This window comes from Terrapene carolina, unplaced genomic scaffold (genome assembly GCF_002925995.2).
Source record: "Terrapene carolina triunguis isolate 2854851 unplaced genomic scaffold, T_m_triunguis-2.0 Scaffold95, whole genome shotgun sequence".
NCBI classification, from domain to species: Eukaryota; Metazoa; Chordata; order Testudines; family Emydidae; genus Terrapene; species Terrapene triunguis.
In genome coordinates this window covers 19,418,913-19,438,991 of record NW_020664446.1, presented here as the reverse complement: position 1 = coordinate 19,438,991, position 20,079 = coordinate 19,418,913, and positions in this window count along the sequence as shown.

The window sequence follows — 20,079 nt, the reverse complement described above, 5'->3', positions numbered from 1 at the left end:
GGAGTTTTATGGACAGAATGTCTCAGTGGATTGACATGCTGCTGGGCTGTCATGCAGCCATCTGTGAGCGGCACTGCAGGCTCTTGTTCTGCTCTGGGAGGAGGTGGGGGGACTTCTCCCTTTCTGCCCAGGCCACGTCTTGCCAGTGGGTATTGTATTATCTTGTCAGCTGCCTGCAGTCATTGGCCAGGTAATGTAATTATGCACTTGTCCTCCGTTTCTGACAAGTGATTTATGTAACCAAATGCCTGCATGACGCCAGACTCACCTTGTGCATCAACATATTTCAGAGGGATGAGCACAGCTTGGTCCAGTTTCTGTAGCAGCTCCACCGCCCATGGGAGACAGTTTATGAGTTCCCAAGCTGTCTATGATCATCTGAGCTAGCTTCCAATTGGAACCAGCCGGTGGTGGGCTCTGGTGATCTTCCCCTGAAATGCGACCCCTTTTTGGAATCCTCTCACTATTTCTATATATATACTGAAGAGTCTAATTACGTGCAAACAGTTACTCCTGCTCTTGAGTTGCCTGGCAGCTTGATAACACATCTTCAGGCAGAGCAGGGGGAGCATGAAGATTTGGAGTCACGTGGGAACAGATTAGCAAAGTAATGAATATGTTTTTATTGAATTAAACATTAAAACAAATAATATGCTGTATTGATTGCTATTTATCTGTGCCAGGCCCCACACGGATGCACAAAGGGTGCTCCTTCGCGGGAGCCAGGCACAGCTGCAGTCCTTGCATTCAGGGAGCACTAGGGCTGCCCAAAACTAGCCCCCTTGAAAGGGAAGTGCAGCAGCCTTTACAAAGGGACAAGTCATGCCAGGGAAGAGATGCTGCATCTTTGGAAAGAGCCGTGCAGTAGCTGCATCTCTTGGAGTTCCAGAGGCCACTGTGTCTGTGCCTCCCCCGAGGCAGGGCTGTACCATACTGCCACAGCCAGTCAGCAGAGGATCCCAGCATTATAAAAGATGGGGGGGGTGGGGCGGTGACAGGGCATTCCTTGTGAGGGCTCTGGAACTTGCTCCCCCACTTGGTTTGAAATAACCCAATTTGGTGGCCTTCTGGACAGGCTAAAGCCTTCAATTTGACAGGGGCTTTGGAGAGGGCTAAGGGTACCTCTTGGGGGTCCCTTCCACCTAGGGTGACCAGATAGCAAGTGTAAAAAATCGGGACAGGGGGTGGGGGGTAATAGGTGCCTATACAAGCAAAAGCCCCCAAAATCGGGACTGTCCCTATAAAATCGGGACATCTGGTCACCCTACTTCCACCTCTAAATTTCTATGTTTTCTGGAATGATGAAGGGGTAGGAGGAGGTTGATGTAGGTGGTTGGCGGGCTAGCAGAGATCTTGCCTGTGTTATTAGTATTTTAATGCCATTATGCCTTTTGCTGGAGTGTTAATGTGTGCTCAGGTGTCTTAAGCTTTGTTTAGGCATCTTTTATTGTTATTTAAATCAAAATTAGTAAAGGTACAATAGATCCCTCGGTTCTCAAAAGAAAATTTCATTTTTTTCCATCTGAAGAAGAAATTGCAACTCACCACAGAATTCCATGTTAAACCGCCAGATAACCTGGGTCCAGCTTGCTACAGAATACAAGGGCCCCTGACCATAGGGAATGACCCTTCACTAGCTGCAGCAAGGAGCAGAGGACTCTAAAGTTTAGCTGAATGCTTCCTCTGTGCTATACATTGCTTCCCTTTGATGGTGTCAATAGGTGGCTAACAATAGTAATACCACTGTTAATTGGCACATAGCTAGCATCTTAAGAACTTTAAATAAACTTGGCGCTTCTCATTATGGTTTCGAAGAGCAATTACCTGAAATGAAGGAGAAAAGGGCAGAAGTCACCATTAAGCCCACTTTATCTTGTAGATTTAATTTACCTGGGAAACAATGTGATGGGTGCTTTGGAAAACCAATAGATACAATAGGTAGATTATATAGACAGAAGGGGAAGGGTAGGCTTGTCATTAAGGCTGGGACTCAGGAGATCTAGGTTCAGTTCTTGATTCTGCCACAGACTGTGTGACCTGGGAAAAGTCACTTCATCTCTCTGTACCACCAGTCCCCATCTGTAAAATGGGGATAATATTTCTCTTCTCCTATCTTTTGTCTGTCTTGTCTATTCAACCTTCAGGGCAGCACTGCTGCATGTTTTTGTACAGAGCTAAGCATAATGAAGCCCAGATCTCAGCTGGGCTTTCTAAGCACTACAGTAATATAAGTCATGGTCGATGGCTGAAGCTTTCACTATCACACCTAATTTGGGAATTTGAAATGAAGTAATGTTTCTTTTTTAATTTCTGCGTTGTATTCCACCATAAAAGATTCTGTTGCCTATCATTCAACTTAACATAATGAGCAGTTCATTATCGCAGTCTCTGGCTTAATGTTAAAGCTTGTGAAAAGTTTTTAAACTTGAGTCACACCTAAGATTTCATTATGTGGCTTGTTCTCATTTCTGAACATTTCATGATTAGGTTTTGGATATCTGCACATTGACTAATGTCACACAGGTGTTTTAAATCAAACAATATGGATCTGCCATTCTTGAATCTTACATTTCCACTCATACACACATCACTGTTGTATCTAAGGACTTATCCAACTCCTCCTTTCACTCATTTTTATTAGTGGATTTGATCTGGTTTCTTTAGAATTATATACTGAATGGCAGCTGTAAAGAAAAGAGGTTTTGAAAGACTTTGCAGGGGGGTCTTTTATTTCGCTGCACTTTGCAGTATAGCACACCAAAAAAAAAATATGTGAGACACAGATTTTTGAAAGTTTGGAGGAAAGAGCTGGAAAGAAATTGGAGAAAATCTAGTTTAACTGCTCTCTCAATTTTGGAAATTGCAATTTGACAGCAATCCGGTGGGCTAGGAAATAAACTTCTATACTTTTGCCTTCTAGGTTATTTGATTGGTGTCAAATTGCTTAGATGAAATAAAGATTGAGATGCAGTCATATTTTTCCAGCTCTATACTATAGAATTGGGGTCATAGTATTTGGGGTCAAAAAGTGACTTATGAAGCTTATTCTCCACTGCTGATAGCACTTAAGCGTCTCTCTAAACTCTTGGTTTTATCATGTAGATGTGCTTTTGAATTCAGATCTTTGCTGTATCTTGTAGTTCTCTGCTATGCAGTCTTTAATATAGTGTTCTATTACTTGTGGGCCATAATGCTATAAGGCACTGAACATCCTGGCCATGATCCAGCAAAGCCCTAAATAATGATTTAACTTTCAAGCACACAAGTAATCCTGTTGCCTTTAATGTGTATAAAGTACTTTTATCAGTTTGGATATTTACATCCTCAGATGCAGGGGTGTTCTTCCACAGCTGACAAAACAGCACCTACGCTCACAGCCCCAAAATGGTAGAGTCTTTCCTTATGACAAGTCCACCTCTATGGTCAGCCATGAAAAGCCATTTATTACAGCCCTCAATATCTCATTCTCCTGGTATTGATGGGGAGGTCCTTATAAACACCTCTCCCTGACTGACCTTAGAATCCCATCAGTGGGGGGGGAGCAAGAAAGGGAACATACAAGTATGAAATATTACAGCACCAGAATTCCCCTTCCCTTCCCCTCCCCTTCTCCCCGAAAAAAGCCCCAGGTACCCTAGAGCAAGATAAGGACCTCCTCCAACACTGTGAGTCAGATTTTAAGCCAAGTTTGTCTGCCCACTATCACCGGTGTAGACACACAGAGTTGCTTTCCATCTGGGAGCCACAGTAATTTCTCTTTGTGGTATGGCGCTGACGAAGCCAGAGGAGCAGCAACTGTCTGTCACGGAGAGGGCGATGGAAAGAAGAATTCTGGGAATTTCAATCCACGACCATGAAGTGATCAGACAGCAGAGTGGAGTGCAGGACATCACTGTTGAGAGCAGGCATAGTAACATGCAATGGGACCAGGGCCGGCTCCAGGGTTTTGGCCGCCCCAAGCAGCCAAACAAAAAAAACAAAACAAAACAAAAAAGCCGCGATCGCAATCGCGATCTGCGGCGGCAATTCGGCGGGAGGTCCTTCGCTCCAAGCAGGAGTGAGGGACCGTCCGCCGAGTAGCCGCCGAACAGCTGGACGTGCCGCCCCTCTCCGAAGTGGCTGCCCCAAGCACCTGCTTGGTAAGCTGGTGCCTGGAGCCGGCCCTGAATGGGACGAGCATATAGCGAGGCTCACTGACAATCAATGGACTGCAGCTGTCACCAAGTGGTACCCAGGGGAACTGAACTGACCACTCGGCCGACCTCCAGAGAGATGGGAAGACTTTATCGTAAAAAGACATGGAGAAGGAAGGCCAGGATACGAAAAGAATGGAAGACGTATTGTGATCGGCCCAGTCTATACGAGGGCTGAAGGACCAATTGATCAAGGTGTGAAAAGCCTTCCCCATACCTTGGATAAGGTGGCAAGGTGTCCAAGGTATGGGTAAGGTTTTTCTAATAATAGTAATAAAATAAATAATAATAATAATATATCTAGCTCTTATATAGCACATTTCATCAGTAGATCTTAAAGCACTTTACAAAGAACATCAGAATCATTACCCCTATTTTACAGAGGAAGAAACTGAAGTACAGAGGTGAAGAGACTTGCTCAAGGTTATCCAGTAGGCCAGTGGCAGAGCCAGGAACAGACTCCAGCTCTTCTGAGTTCCAGTCCTGTGCTCTATTCACCAGACCACACTCAAATGGATGAGCTGCAAAGCACAGCAAGGCTGGAGCTCATTCTCAACAACGGATCTACTGAACTGCTGTTACTCATAGAGCTCATGATTTTTATGAGCTGTCTTCTACAAGCAGTTCCCCTTTTACCACATCCAAAGGACTTGTTCTCTCTTCACAGCCTAGAGGATCACCATGGATATTTTCTTCTGTACAGGGGGCCATAACGCAGAAAACAAATAAACCTCCTAAATTAATAAATAATAATAATTAAAACATATATAATATGCAAAAACTGCTCATACACATGCACATATTATATGTGAATGTCAAGAAAATATGTTAAGAAGAGTAGCTGTTCAAGACGCTAACAGTTATCAAACATATGAATATATTTATTTATTCTTTATTTGGATTTAGATTTAAAGTTACCATCTGTTTTTCTGGGCACTGAACAGGTTAAAAACAAATCTTAATGTGCCAAAATGCCCAGAATGGCTGGTGTAGGGCAATGATTTTCAACCTGCAGTCCGCAAACCCCTGGGATTCGGAGACTATGTCTAAGATTTCCAAAGGAGTCCGTGCCTCCATTTGAAATTTTTTAGGGGGTCCGCAAATGAAAAAAGGTTGAAAACCATTGGTACAGGGTAAAGCCCTTAAGTGACTTGTAATAACACTTAGACTTCTATGTGTCTGAGATACATTTGAAAATGGGATTAGGCTCCTAAGTCACTTAGATGCTTTTGAAAATTTTACCCATACTCTTTATCGTAAACAATAACCCCTTCATAATTTTGCACAACATTTCTATTTAAAAAGAACCAGACAATTAATCAGAAACATCTTGTCTGTGCAATATTAAAAGAGGGACACAGACAAGAGACAGAAAAAGCAAAGTTAAAGCTGACATTCTCTTCTATGCTGCTGCTGTGTGGCTTTTTTTTTACTTTATTTTATTTGACTGCAGAAAATGTTAAATATAATGTCAATATTAACTTTGAATTTCCTGGCTTTTATTAGTTCATTCCACCAACTTAAATTTTATTCAGATGTAAGGGGTTTAAAAAAATAATAATTGTATTGTAACACACACACACAAAATAAAATTAGCACCTATGATGAGGGGGAAAATATAATTACCAGATATAAAAAGCAGCTAACAAGAACATTCTACATTGAGCATTATCCAGAAAAACTACACCTATGTTGCTGCTTCAATATCACCGAATACTGGGAATTGTCAGAAAAACATCGATTCTATGAATAATAGCCCAACAGTCCCCCAAAGGACATCAGTACATGAGTAAGGAGGGGAAAAAAACCTTTGCCAAAATGGTGCTAATGCTCCACTGAAACTTAATTTTATAATTTACTGGCAGTCAAGATGGCAGGAAATAAAATAATTTGCTGTATTCTGCACAACAACCCCCTCCCTCCCTGCTTTTCCCGGGAAGGGTAATTATCCCTAAAGAAAAAAAAAGGAGAAGAAGAAGAAAAAAAAAATACGACATCTCATATTAAGCTAAAGTCTCATCAAGAAGAGAAAGAGTGCCTCATTACATGTAATTACCAGGGAATTAGAAACATCATTTAACTAAATGAGCGAATAATGCTCAGGATATTGAAGAAACTTGCCTGCACTTCTGCAGAGCACTCTAAGTCCCATTACAAAAATTGCACCTCTTTAATGGAATAATTTTAGGCCTTGTCTGCCTTGCTTTAAAAATAAAGAGCCTCAGAGAGGCAGAAAGAGGCTGAAACTACCATAAACAACTGTTGAAAAGAGCTGCAGAGTAGGAGTAGTCTCTACTGGAGACCCTGATTTAAAATGACTCATAATCTAACATAATCATGAAAATTAAACCTGAGGATTTGGGGGTGGCACAAGGTGGGGATGGGGAATGAATTATACTTCTTTAATTGTACTTACTTGGGACTGCTATGTATTTATAATTATATATTACAGATAACAAATGAAAGATTCTAGGTTAAAGGTAACTCTTATAGACTGGAATACAAAGGTTGTGGCATTAGAAGTTAACCTAAAAACAAAACAAATTGTTGTATACCTGCCAGATTTATATTTACTGCCCCTATAATGCAATCATTTTCCAACCATATGAGACTTATCAGGGGATTTCAACACTGGCCATGGTTTAAGGCAGTGTTTCCCAAACTTGGGATGCCACTTGTTTAGGGAAAGCCTGTCAGGCCGGGCCGGTTTGTTTACCTGCCGCGTCCGCAGGTCCGGACGATCGCGGCTCCCACTGGCCGCGGTTCGCTGTTCCAGGCCAATGGGAGCTGCTGGAAGCGGCACGGGCAGAGGGACGTACAGGCTGCTGCTTCCAGCAGCTCCCATTGGCCTGGAGCAGCGAACCACAGCCAGTGGGAGCCACGATCAGCCGGACCTGCGGACGCGGCAGGTAAACAAACCGACCCGGCCCGACAGGGGCTTTCCCTAAACAAGCGGCGTCCCAAGTTTGGGAAACACTGGTTTAAGGTAATGCATTAATAAGTGTCCACCTTTTTTAGAACTATGGTCTTCAGTCTATCATGTATCTGCTAAATTGATTGGGGTGATGCCATGATGGCAGTATCATGAAACATATTAAGAAAAAACATCCGGAAAAAAATACTATTTTTGGCAACACCAATAAGTGGATTGATCTGGTACCATAAGAACAAGGGTTCTCCTTACCACATATGAAACCTGGCTATAGGAGTGGTTGAAAGGTCTGATCAAAAGGCCAAATAGAAAGATTCACACTGAGTTCAATGGGCTTTGGGTCAGGTCCTCAATCTTAGGCCTACGTCATGTGTGTGCGTATGTGCGTGAGGGGAATGGTATGACACTACAACAAAGTCCACTAAAGGGAGCAAAGCTTTAATTTTACTCACCCAGCAATCCATTCTGGCTGAATCATGGTCATTGGAGAGAGGGACATGGTTAGTGAGTGGAATCTGATGTCATTTAATGTTGAAAGGAAGAGTATGGGTGGAGTTATGAATCATTAAGGAAACATCCAGATCCAGACTAACACGGCTACCCCTCTGATACTTAAGGAAACATGGTTTGCCAGAATCTAGAAATGTCTGGAAAAAAGAGAATGGCGTCTTGTAACTTGAATGTATATAATACTGACTAGCTCATCTTATTTTTCAGTCTTCTGTGTTTAGTGTGGAAATCGTTAGATAGTTGTTTCTCAATTCTAATTGTAGTACATGTAAAAGCTGCTGATCAATACTGTAAATATGTGATTGGTGTTTAGTGATTACAGATAATTGTATTAATTTTTCTTACTCAACATGACTAAAGTTGAAGAAAGTACTACAAGAAATGATTAAATGGACTGAACAAAAATTTGTAAAGTAAAATGGCAAGAGTTGTTAAGTAGCAAGATGAAAAGTGTTGAGTTCATCTAAAAAAATGCAGAAAATGTTTCTTCAAGATTAAATGTGCCACTGAATGAAACTTCAGCATCACCTTCATTTAGAAACAGTCTTTGTTCATCTTCAACTTCCAAACAATGGCATAGATCAATCAGTGATTTATGTTCTGAGAATAACTGAAAGGCAAAGCCTAGAACTTGATAAGAAAGTTAAAACTTTATTTGTACAGTGGTGCTTTCAATGTATTTTTTTTCTTTTAGAGGTTTTTAAGGTCAGGCTTGACAAAGCCCTAGCTGGGATGATTTAGTTGGGGATTGGTCCTGCTTTGAGCAGGGGGTTGGACTAGATGACCTCCTGAGGTCCCTTCCAACCTTGATATTCTATGATTCTATGTAACAGAAAATGAGCAATAAAAAAAATTGGTGCAACTGTCTTAATGTACTCCTCCAGATAGATATAAACTCCTGTGTCTACTCCTGGCTGCTCCTAGTAAGGAAACACAGGTGTGTCTGGAGAGGGGAGAATTGAAGGAAGAACCAATTAAATCAACATTGACAACAACAACAACAGATTGTTAGTTAACACTAAAAAAGACCTGATAATGGCTACAAGCATTCATATAGGAAAACATATGTTCCTATCATTGCTACTGATTCCACATCTGAAAAGCATGCCCCAGAATATAATGCCCATGTTGTTGAAGATACCGTACAAGAATGCAGAGAAAAAGATAAGACTGAAGGTCTTTGTCATTTGCTCAGGTAATAAAAACAAAATGACTAAGACAAGTACACTTCTCAAGTGCCATTGTCCTAAACTTCTGGCAGTGGCACCATTTAAACCTCACTGGAAAGAAAAAAAGCAATGGCTAACATAGTGCTAAAAGACGCTATGGACACTCAAAACATCTGCAATCCCTGCCATCCCAATGGCTGCCTGCTTGTAAGAAGGCGGCTGATAAGCCTGCTTCGCAATGACACAGGGAAACTTCCAGAAAGACTGTGGGGGAAATCCTGGCCTCACTGGAGTCCATGGAACCTCAGCCATTGGCTTCAATGGGGCCAGGATTTCACTCTGACTCCCTACAGTGACATCCAACTGCCATAAATATGTTAAACTTTATACTGAGCATGAGGATTGATCAAGACATTTGATGCAAGAAGGGATTCTACACAGAGGCAGTCTGACAAACGTAAGTGAAGGGGATTTCAGAGGGCCTTGACTTTAATCAGGTATCTCACTATTTGGTTAAATCCAACCTGTATGTAGACACCCTGGGACTAATGCAAGGAGAGAAGGAAAAAGAAAAAGTGGAGTTGAGACTGTGGGGCTATAGAAGGAATTTGCTGCTGGCCTCGATTTGTATCTTACTGCCTCCTCTCTAATCCCCTGAGCTCCTGGCCCCCACCATAAAAGCTTTTCAAAAGTGTAAATTTGCCACCCTTTACATCTCACGTCTAACCCCCTGACCTACATAATTAGGTTTTAGGTGTTTAAAATTTAGTCACATCTTTTGGGAGACTGCACATTTCAATCACAATTATGTGCTGAATATTTCATGATATATATCTTTTGTATATAATTAGGAATAAAAAATTTAATCCTAAAAAGTTGTTTAATAATTTAAACTATTGAGGATTTGATTAAGGGCACTTGGGAAATAGCTGGGGAAGGATTTAATTGTGGCCAAGGGATAAATTCAAGGACTTCAAAGATCATTTTTTTAAAAAAAATTTAAACCAAGTACTGTGATTTTAAAAACCAGGATTTTAAATCTGTATGGAACAAGGAATTTCCCCAGGTAAATCCCCATCATTTAATTAGTGGAATAGGACATGAGTTTTTGCATAACAAACCATTTCTCTGAGGTTTGATTTCAAAAGTTTATCTAAAATACTTCCCATAACTGTTCCCTCCAAATTCTCCCTAGCAGACACTAATGTTGTCAGACAGAAATAAAGCACGTTCCTTATTGTACTGCAGAGGCAACACTCTCCTTCCAGTGATCCTATGCTTAGGGGTTGCTAAGTGAAACCTACAAATGGAACCAAACACTCCCCCAACCAGGGAACCCTACCAGCCCTCTTTCCTATACACCGTATCTTCTGTTATGGAACCCTGCTTGCTTTTGGGATTCCTGCTGATACTTGTGCTAGGAAAGGGAATATTGTCATGCAAAGAACAATTAACATAAGCGGAATATTATTTTCCCCTAACTTAGGATGTGATTCTTGGTATTTCTCCTTCAGCAGGATTCTCCTACAAGGATTCCACTGTGCAACATTACAGCCAGAAAAATAAGAAGAGAATAAAACTATTTCCTGCTTTTCTCCTCAGATCAGTTGGTGATGGTGGTATTCAACCAACCGTCAAAATACTCTCACACATAAAGCTCCCTAGATACTTATGGAAAGGGAAACAATCCTTTTAGCAACATACACTGGAGTTTCACTCTCAATAGCAAGTGGCTTACCCACACTAGGAGAACAAACCTAGAGGAGATTCTGCCAACCTTGAGTAGTCAAAAGTTTCCCAACTGCTATTTAATAACACTCATCTTACAAATAGGAGAAATATTCAGGCTATTTAGGATATTTTATTTTATTTTATTTGTCTGACATCCCTGGCTGATACAGAGGATGAGAGGACAGGATGGGATAACTCTGGAGGCAAGCAAAGCAAATCACTTATATAAAGATAGGAGGATTTTTTCCCTTATCCAAAGGACAGGAAATAATCTGTGTCCCCTCAAAGCTCTGAGAGTAGAGGCCTCTCTGTCTCATACCTGCCAAAGCTGCACATTTCTAAGGGAAATACTCCTATATCTTTTCAGCAACTTCTCAGTCACAGACAAGCGTCTCACGGAACAAGCAGCAGCTGCACATGTGGGTGCAAAGCTAAAAAAGGAAGGTGCTTCCAATGACAGCAACTGGCAGCTCTATAGACGGCATATAAAACATTCATATTGGACTCAAGCCTTTGAATTGCTAGTAAGAGACTCCAGAAAATGAGAACAAATAACGTGATAAGAAACTTCTAAATATTCCCCATCTTTCTGCTTCTTTCTTTTGTCTGCTGTTCAGATTATAGCTGTGTAATTTTCTTAAGCTTTACAAAGTGGAATGTGCCGCATGGCCATTTAGGCCAAAATGCAGCAGTTAAGATTTTCTTCTTAATAGTGTTTTTCTTGATGGCCCTTGGTTTGCAGAGCCAGAATTATAATTTTTTCCTCCTACATGGTACTGAATATAATTCCACAGAATTAGAAGCGAGAGAACAACATCTTTCATTTTAAAAAGATACAGACTCTAAATGATGTTACACTTCAGCTTCTCCTTCCTCCCTCCCCCAACCATCCTCTACTATTTCCTACAGCAAATAAGAAAGATAAATCTTAATTTCCTAATGGTCAAATGTGTCTTTTCTTAAATATACCTCAAAATAGTTCCATTGTATGATAATAATTTGCACTTAATACAGCATCTTCCACCCAAGGATCTCAAACTACATAACTAACACTAATATTTCAGCCTCACAATCAATCCTGTGAGGTAAATAAGTTTTATTATACCCATTCTACAGCTAAGGGCAACTGAGGCACAGAGCGAGATTAAGTAACACAAAGTTACACACTAAGTGTGTGACAGAGTCAAGAATGAAACCCATTCTGGGACTTGAGACTCGAGAGAGATGGGTTCAATGCCTGGCTTTGCCACGGACTTCCTGTGTGACCTTATCCAAGTCACTTCCTTTCTCTGTGCCTCAGTTCACCACCTGTAAAATGAGGACAATAATATTTCTCCTCTCTCGACCTTGGTCTGTTTTGTCTATTTAGACAGTAGATACTTCCGAGTAAGGACTGTCTCACAATGTGTCTGTAACAGTGCCCAGCAATCCAGGACCCCAATCCTGGTTGTGAACGGTAGGTACTCCTGGAATACAAAGAATAAATAAGTAACTAGACAGTCCTCTGCTGTCCCATTCTTCCTCCTCATGGCTGCTTAGTTTATCATATTATTTGACTTGGACATGTCATAAAATAGCTATGAAAAGAAGACACTTATGTTAAAAATATGAAAAGAACTGACATGCCCAATTGTATCTAGATTTTGTTTGGAGGTTTTTGGTTCATTTTTGTATACCTTCAGATTCCAAGGGGTTTTGGTGTGATTTAAAAGAAACATGCTAAAGGAACTGTGAGAAAACAAATTGCAAGAATATGTCAAAGTGTATATTAAATTCCACCATAATACATGTGCTATCAAAGCATAAGGAAAAATATATAAGAAAGGTATGAAAGCAAGAGGACATACCAGATGACTGGCTAAAGGCAACAATAGCACCAATCCTTCCTGGAGAAAGGAGATTGTGCCAATCCAAATAATTATAGAGGTATAAACTTATTAGCAGTACTGGGAAAAATCATGATGAAAGCAATTGTCAGTGGATTACGGACAGTTTTAGAGAAGTAGTAGGCAAGGAACAGTGTAGCTTTAAACCAGGCTGAAGTTCCATTGATCAGATAGTCATGTTCCAACAGCTGATGGGAAAAAAGTGAGAATGGGGATTAAAGATCTTTGCTCCTTTCATAGACTTCATGAAGGCACTTGATTTGGTTTGGAGGGCAGCATTGTGGAAAGTATGAAATCACGTGGCTCACTTTTCCTCATGTTCTTAAACTGGACATTAAGAATGGTAGGCGAGTCGGAAGGTGCAACACTGGATAGAGTCTCATAGACTTTAAGGCCAGAAGGAACCATCACGATCATCTAGTCTGACCTCCTGAACATCACAGGCCACAAAACCTCACCCACCCACTCCTGTAATTGACTCATAACCTCTGGCTGAGTTACTGAAGTCCTCAGATCTTGATTTAAAGACTTCATGTCACAGAGAATCCACTATGGTGGAATCCACCATGAACCATAGTTCAAACCAGCAAGTGACCCATGTCTTACGCTGCAGAGGAAGGCGAAAAAAACCCGAGGGTCTCTGCCAGTCTAACCTGGTGGAAAATTCCCTCCCTATCTCAAATATGGCAGCCAGTTAGACCGTGAGTATGGGAGCAAGACCCATCAGCCAAACACCTGGGAATTAATTCTCTGTAGTAACTCGGAGTCCTCCCCATCTAGTGTCCCATATTCGGCCATTGGAGATATTTGCTACTAGCAGTCGTGGATAGACCATTGTAGGCAATCACATCATACCATCCCCTCCATAAACTTATCAGCTCAGTCTTGAAATAAGTTGGAGTTTTTACCCCCACTACTCCTTTTGGAAGGCTGTTCCAGAACTTCACTCCTCTGATGTTAGAAACCTTTGTCTAATTTCAAATCAAATCTTGTTGGTGGCCAGTTTATAGCCATTTGTTCTTGTGCCAATATTGGCCCTTGTCTTAAATAACTCTTTTCCCTCCCTGCTGTGTATCCCTCTGGTGAATATATAGAGAGCAGTCATATTTCCTCTCAGCCTTTGTATGGATAGGCTAAACAAGCCAAACTCCTTAAGTCTCTTCTTTTAAAGTAGGTTCTCTATTGCTCTAATCAGCCTAGTAGCCCTTCTCTGCACCTGTTCCAGATTGAATTCATCTTTCTTAAACAAGAGAAACAGAATTGCACACAGTATTCCAGATGAGGTTTCACCAGTGTCTTGTATAATTATAACATTTCCCTGTCTCTACTGAAAATTCCTCGCCTTACTCATCCTAGGGTTGCATTAGCCTTTTTCACGGCCATATCCCATTGGTGACTCACACAGGTCTCTTGCCTCCTCCATCTCCTCCAGCTGATATGTCCTCAATTTATAGCAAAACTTCTTGTTGTTAGTCCCTAAATTCATGATCTTGCAATTTGCACTATTAAATTTCATTCCATTTCTATTACTCCAGTTTTCAAAGTCATCCGAATCTTCTTGTATGATATTCCAGTCCTCCTCTGTATTAGCAATACCGCCTAACTTTGTGTCATCTGCAAATTTTATTAGCACAGTCCCACTTTAGAGGAACTCCACTCGTAACCTCCCTCCAGCTTGACAGTTCACCTTTCAGTATGACCTGCCTTTAACCAGTTCCTTACCCGCCTTTCAGGTCTCATCTTCTCCAATTTAACTAATAATTTCCCATGTGAAATTGTATCAAATGCTTTACTGAAATCCAGGTAGATTAGATCTACTGCATTTCCTTTGTCTAGAAAATCAGTTATCTTATGAAAGAGATCAGGTTGGTCTGGCACAATCTACCTTTTGTAAAACCATGTTGTATTTTAGCCCAGGTACCATTAACCTTTGTGCCCTTAATTGCTTTCTCTCTCAAAATTTGTTCGAAGACCTTGCATACAATTGAGGTCAAACTACTACCGACCTGTAGTTTCCTGGATCACATTTTTTTCCCCCTTTCTTAAAGATAGTACTATATTTGCAATTCTCCTGTCATAGGGTATTACCCCTGAATGTACAGATTCATTTAAAATCCTTGATATTGGACTTGCAATTTCATGTGCCAGTTACTTTAATATTCTTGGCTGGAGATTATCCAGGGCCCCTGATTTGGTCCCATCAAGCTGTTTGACTTTCACTTCAGATATGATAATTTCTACTTTCATATACTCATTAGCCACCTTGCCACTGTCCCCAAATTCCTCATTACTCTTACTAAAAACTGAGACAGAGTATTCATTTAGGTGTTGGGCTATGCCTAGATTATTTTAAATCTCTACCTCATCCTCAGTACTCAGTGGTCCCACCTCTTCGTGCCTTGGTTTCTCTTTCTTTCTTCTCTTTTTAAATTTATATGGATAAAGAATAGTTCTAATTTCCTTTGCAAAATCCAATTCTGCTTGGCTTTTGGCAGTTCTTACTTTTTTCCTACATTTTCTGACTTCCAAGAGGTGGCTCTCCTTGCTGATCCATCCCATCTTCCATTCCTTGTAGGCTTTCTGCTTTCTCTTTATAACCTGTTTGAGATGTTTTTTCATCCAGCTTGGTCTGCAACCCTTCCCTATGAATTTTTCCACCTCGATTGGGATACAGGCTTCAGATGGCTTCTGCAACTTTGACTTAAAGTAATTCCAAGCCTTCTCCACATTCAGATCCTTGAGTTCTTCAGTCCAGTCCACTTCTCTAATTCCCTTGAGTTTTTAGAAGTTTGCCCTTTTGAAATCAGGGACCCTAGTTGGTGACTAGGTTCCATTTAGTTTAAACTGAATTAGCTCATGATCACTCAAATCAAAGCTGTCCTCTAGAACCTGTTCTTCTATGAGGTTATGGCTACTCACCAGTACTAAACCTAAACTGGCATCACCTCTTGTTGATTCAATGACTATTTGTTGAAGACATCTGTCAGTTATCACATCCAGGAATCTCTGAGCCCTACCATTATTAGTAGCACTTGTCCTCCAATATGTATCTGGGAAATTAGCTTGTGCAGATGACATTGTACAACTGGCAGGCATGTTTCAAATAATGATTATACTCTCCACTACCTTGGAAAATTGATATAGTCAACTTGGACTTACATAAATGCCAAGAAGAGGAAGTAGTTGTATCTTGGAAAAGGGACAATAGATAAAGTTGAAATGCAACAACAGTGAAGTCATAGAACAATAAAATCTGATGTGTACCTAAGAAGTTTTATCAGTGCCAATGGGTCCATCAAGAACGACGTTAAAAAGAGATGTGCTTTAGCTACAGGTGCTGAATAGAAGTTGATGAAATTATGGACTGATGAAAACATTATGTTTGGTACCAAAGTGAAAATTTAGCAACAGTACTAACAGTCTTACCAATGGACTAGAAGCAGCTGCATTAAATGAAACAGACATCAGAAGGCTGGACACAGCAGAGATGAGATTTCTTCAGAAATTGGCTGGCGTAAAGAGGAATGATTTTAAAACAAATGAAGCTAAAAGGAGAGTAGGCTGTGAAATCAGAGTACTGGATTGGCTGCAATAGTAAAATTTACGATGGTAGGAACACTGTAAAAGACAAAGATGATAGGGTGCCAAAGAAAATAATGTGTAAACAACCAAGCTCAGGCTATGTCTACATTACCGTGGTAAGTCGACTTATGCTACGCAACTCCAGCTACGTGAATAACGTAGCTGGAGTCAACATACCTTAGGTTGAGTTACCGCAGGGTCTACACGGTTTGGCGGGTCTTTACTAGATCCGCTAAATCGACCGCCGGTGGATCGATCTCAGAGTGTTAATCCCAGCTGTAGTGTAGACCTGCCCTTAGTCAGACCTAGAGGCTGCCCATGAATCTGATGGCGGGATATGATTGTACAGAGGGGCGTGAACAGGCTGGGCTTAATGGATGAACTAAGCCATGGACAGGAGTGAGTGGCAATGTCTGCAAATATGCTTTTGGATGAGAAGAAAAAGATAATACATGTAAGTGTTCCACTGCTAGGATAAGTGGGTTGAGAATATTTCTTCAAAACCACAAGAGACTCTGAAGATCTATTACACTCCAGTGTTGCTCTCCTATGCTATGCACCCTCACATCTTTCATTCCTATGGGGGGGGGGGAGTCACGCCTAATGTAGTCAAAAAGAAAAATGTCAGTGCATCTACAGTCTCATGAAATACCAGTTACACATTCCACACCAGCATCTGCACATACTAGTCATAAGAGCAACTGGGCTGATTGAGTTCTTCAGACATACAGTATATATTTTACTTTAATGTTAAACAATAATATATAACTAAATGCTTTCCAACAAAGTATAATTTAAATCTGTCAATTTATTTTGTCCCCATAAAGCCAATCATGTTTCATAGTAAGTGTTGCATGGCATGGGGACTAGAAGTTTTTTGTCAGTTGCTTATTGACAGAATAATTACTAGTGCCAGGGTTATGATTTAAATATACCAAGCCACATAACAGCTGCTTATAGTCTAATCATAAGAACAGATGACTGGTACACAGGGGAAATGGGTTCTACTCCAGCCCGCTACTACTGACTCACTGTGTGATGTTGGGCAAGACACTTAGTGGACGCTTTTGAAAATTTTGGCCTAATTAGTGTTGCCTTGGGTTTTGGATACCTACCTTGAGGCACTTGGGGACAGAATTTCATATCTGCTGAGCAAACAACTCCTCAATCCTTGTCTCAAGTTAGGCACTCAAAAACTGAGGTACTCAACATTACTGAGCACTTGAAAATTTATCCTTGACTTCCCTGTGCCTCAGTGAAGTAAAATGAGAACTGTTGGGAGCAAAAGCATATTGTAGGCCTGATGGAAGCTTGCTGTGATTTTTAGCAGTCTGTTCTGATAATGTTTAACAGTTTAAACTTGAGTAGAACTGCACGTGTAAGAAATTGCAGACTAGTCATGTTTGTGAGGAAAATAAAAGCTAAAGTAGCCACAAAGCTAAAAGAAATGGGTTTGAACTAACACTAAAAGTGTACTGATGGGGGAGGAGAATTAACATGGAAACTAATACATAGACATAAGAAAAGGTAACAAAAGTAATAAATAAGTCAGCCTAAATAAAGGAAAGGTGAAGCTGTGCACGCCTGGTGCTGGAGGTGACCGTGAGGCGTTGTCCTCCCACTTGTGAGTAGCTGATCATTATTTACTAGTGTTTTGCCTTAAAGATTTGTTAGACCCATCTGCTGAGCAGTGAATTTCAGTCCAACAGGAATAACTAACTCTCTCTCTATATATATACACACACACACCGCTTTGCACAATATTAATACCAAGGCACTATCAATGGTATTAAATGAACTTAAGCATGTGGTGTGAAGATTTTTCATATTTTAGTTTATAGCAGAGATTAAATTTACCGGGGGGGGGGGGGGGGAACGGGGGCGCAAGGGGAGAACTTCCGTAGGAAGCATAACCATTTTTGTACAGGTGCATTTTGTAATTGCAACAACAGCAAAACAGAACATTGCATGTCTGAGAAATGGCAGGACTACAGGTCTGCACACAGTAGCCATACAGTGATTATCCTCAAGCACTGACCAAGAGAAAAAGTACACTTAATAGTGTGCTATTGTAACATTCAGGGCACAGATGCCACTTGGCTTCTAATACCATGGCATTATAAGGCTCTTGTGAGAGACAACTTGTGATATATTTTCCTGCAAGCTGTCAGTGATGATGGATGATTCTATTAGAATGACGGCAATGACTCCATGTTTTCTATGAGGCCCTCAACATGCAGCAAGAGGCAACGACTTAAAGACCTTTTTTAGATCTCAGTTCTTCTGATCAGGAGTCAGTATATCTTCTTTGTTCAGCTATTTCTCATATAGGTCAGAAAAGGCTTATCTCATATGATTTCTTCGGCTTCCAAATCTTTGCCTTTATCTATATTTCTAGAAGAAAGCTAATAAAAGGCAGATTAATCTCCTCCTTATAAAAGAAATGTCTGTATTCTAACTATATATATTCCTGCCTCAAATACTAACACAGCTGTTGCCCTGGACCAATGTTTCCTTCTACCACTGTTATGTCAGTTTGTCTAATTGTTTTTCCTTCACACCATCTGTTTTGGTTTCAAGCAACTATATAAAACAAGAAAACCTACCCTTTCATAGCGGCCCTACCACGTTGGGCCCCAAACACTAAATATAGGTGGGGAATCCTATCAATTGTCATCCCACATATTTGCTTTGGTAACTGTGATGGGCTATGCATGTTAAAATATTCTGATTCATTAATACATAAGGTACAAGCACGGAAGGTACCTTTGTATTTATAAATGGTAAAGAATTTTGCTGGCAGGGTCATTGCACCTTGGATTTTCCTCGGGTCTACTTAATTATCCAAGTCAATTTGAGTTCCTCTCATTTTCTCCCCTGCCCCATCTCCCTCCTCCATCCCACCTTCTTCCCTCCCTGCTGCCTCTTCCCACCACCCCACCCCCTTCCCATTTCCCCAACCCACCCCCCCTTACCTTGCCCTACCATGGTCACTCACTGTTGTACAGAAACAGGATGGCTCCCAGCACACAGAAAGGGAGCACGACTGGCACTAGGACCCAGGAGATAGCATCTAGCTGCAGAGTCAGCAGAACAGAGCCCACCCTCCTTTAGACAGGTAGCTCTGCACTCGCAGAAAGGGAGGGCAGTGGCATGTAACCCCATTGTCTTACCCCTGGGGGGGACACTATGCCCATGGGCACCCCCACCCCAGCGCAGCTTCCTTTTGCTTCCCGGTCATTTTCTGCAGGGAAGCAAAGAAATTCTATGAATTCTGTTCTCTCGCCGTGGTGCAGAATTCCCTCAGGAGTAAGACAATTGGCAGAATACTGACAATCCAGATCCATTTCAGATCAGAGTACACAGAATCTTGCAAACAACTCTACAATTTGTTTGCCTCTCCTGCTCCATAACAGCCCAAGCTTGTTAGCTTTCAGGTGAACTGCATAGCCCACTACCCCATCTTTTGATTGGTCTGTTAGTGTGTTGTAGGTTTTTGAATGATTGTAAAGGGCTTCTAGAGCATTGGATGAAAGCTTTTTTTATTGGAGTAGTAACAATTCCACCTCTGGGCTAGAAGCATTTGTTCACAAGATGATTCCATAACCTGACTCTTGGATAGCCTCATACAAAGATTTTTCTGGTATTAGTATGTAAAAATGCTTTGTCAATATGACCCTGCATCCCCTTCTGGGACTCTGATGATCCAGATATGGAAGCCATGTGAGTCTGACGTGAATTTTTGAGGACTTACCTGTAATAGGTTTGAGCATTATAGCATCCCCATGACACTAAAGTGCACTAGCACTTATAATTGATGTTATATTTTTAACTATTTTTCATTAAGCAAAATAGGAAATTTCACAGCACAAAGTTTCAAACACTATTTAAATAGCCAGTATCAGAACTCATTGTTTTCTATAAGGTAAAAGAAAAAAGGATAGTGTTTCATCTTCACCATGCAGAAAGAATTTCCACTCATTAGTTAGCTTCCTAGAGATTTCCTTTGAAAAGTTCCAAGAATCAAAAGCAAAACTTGCATAGAAATTGTTCAGACATATTTCAGAAGAGTCAGT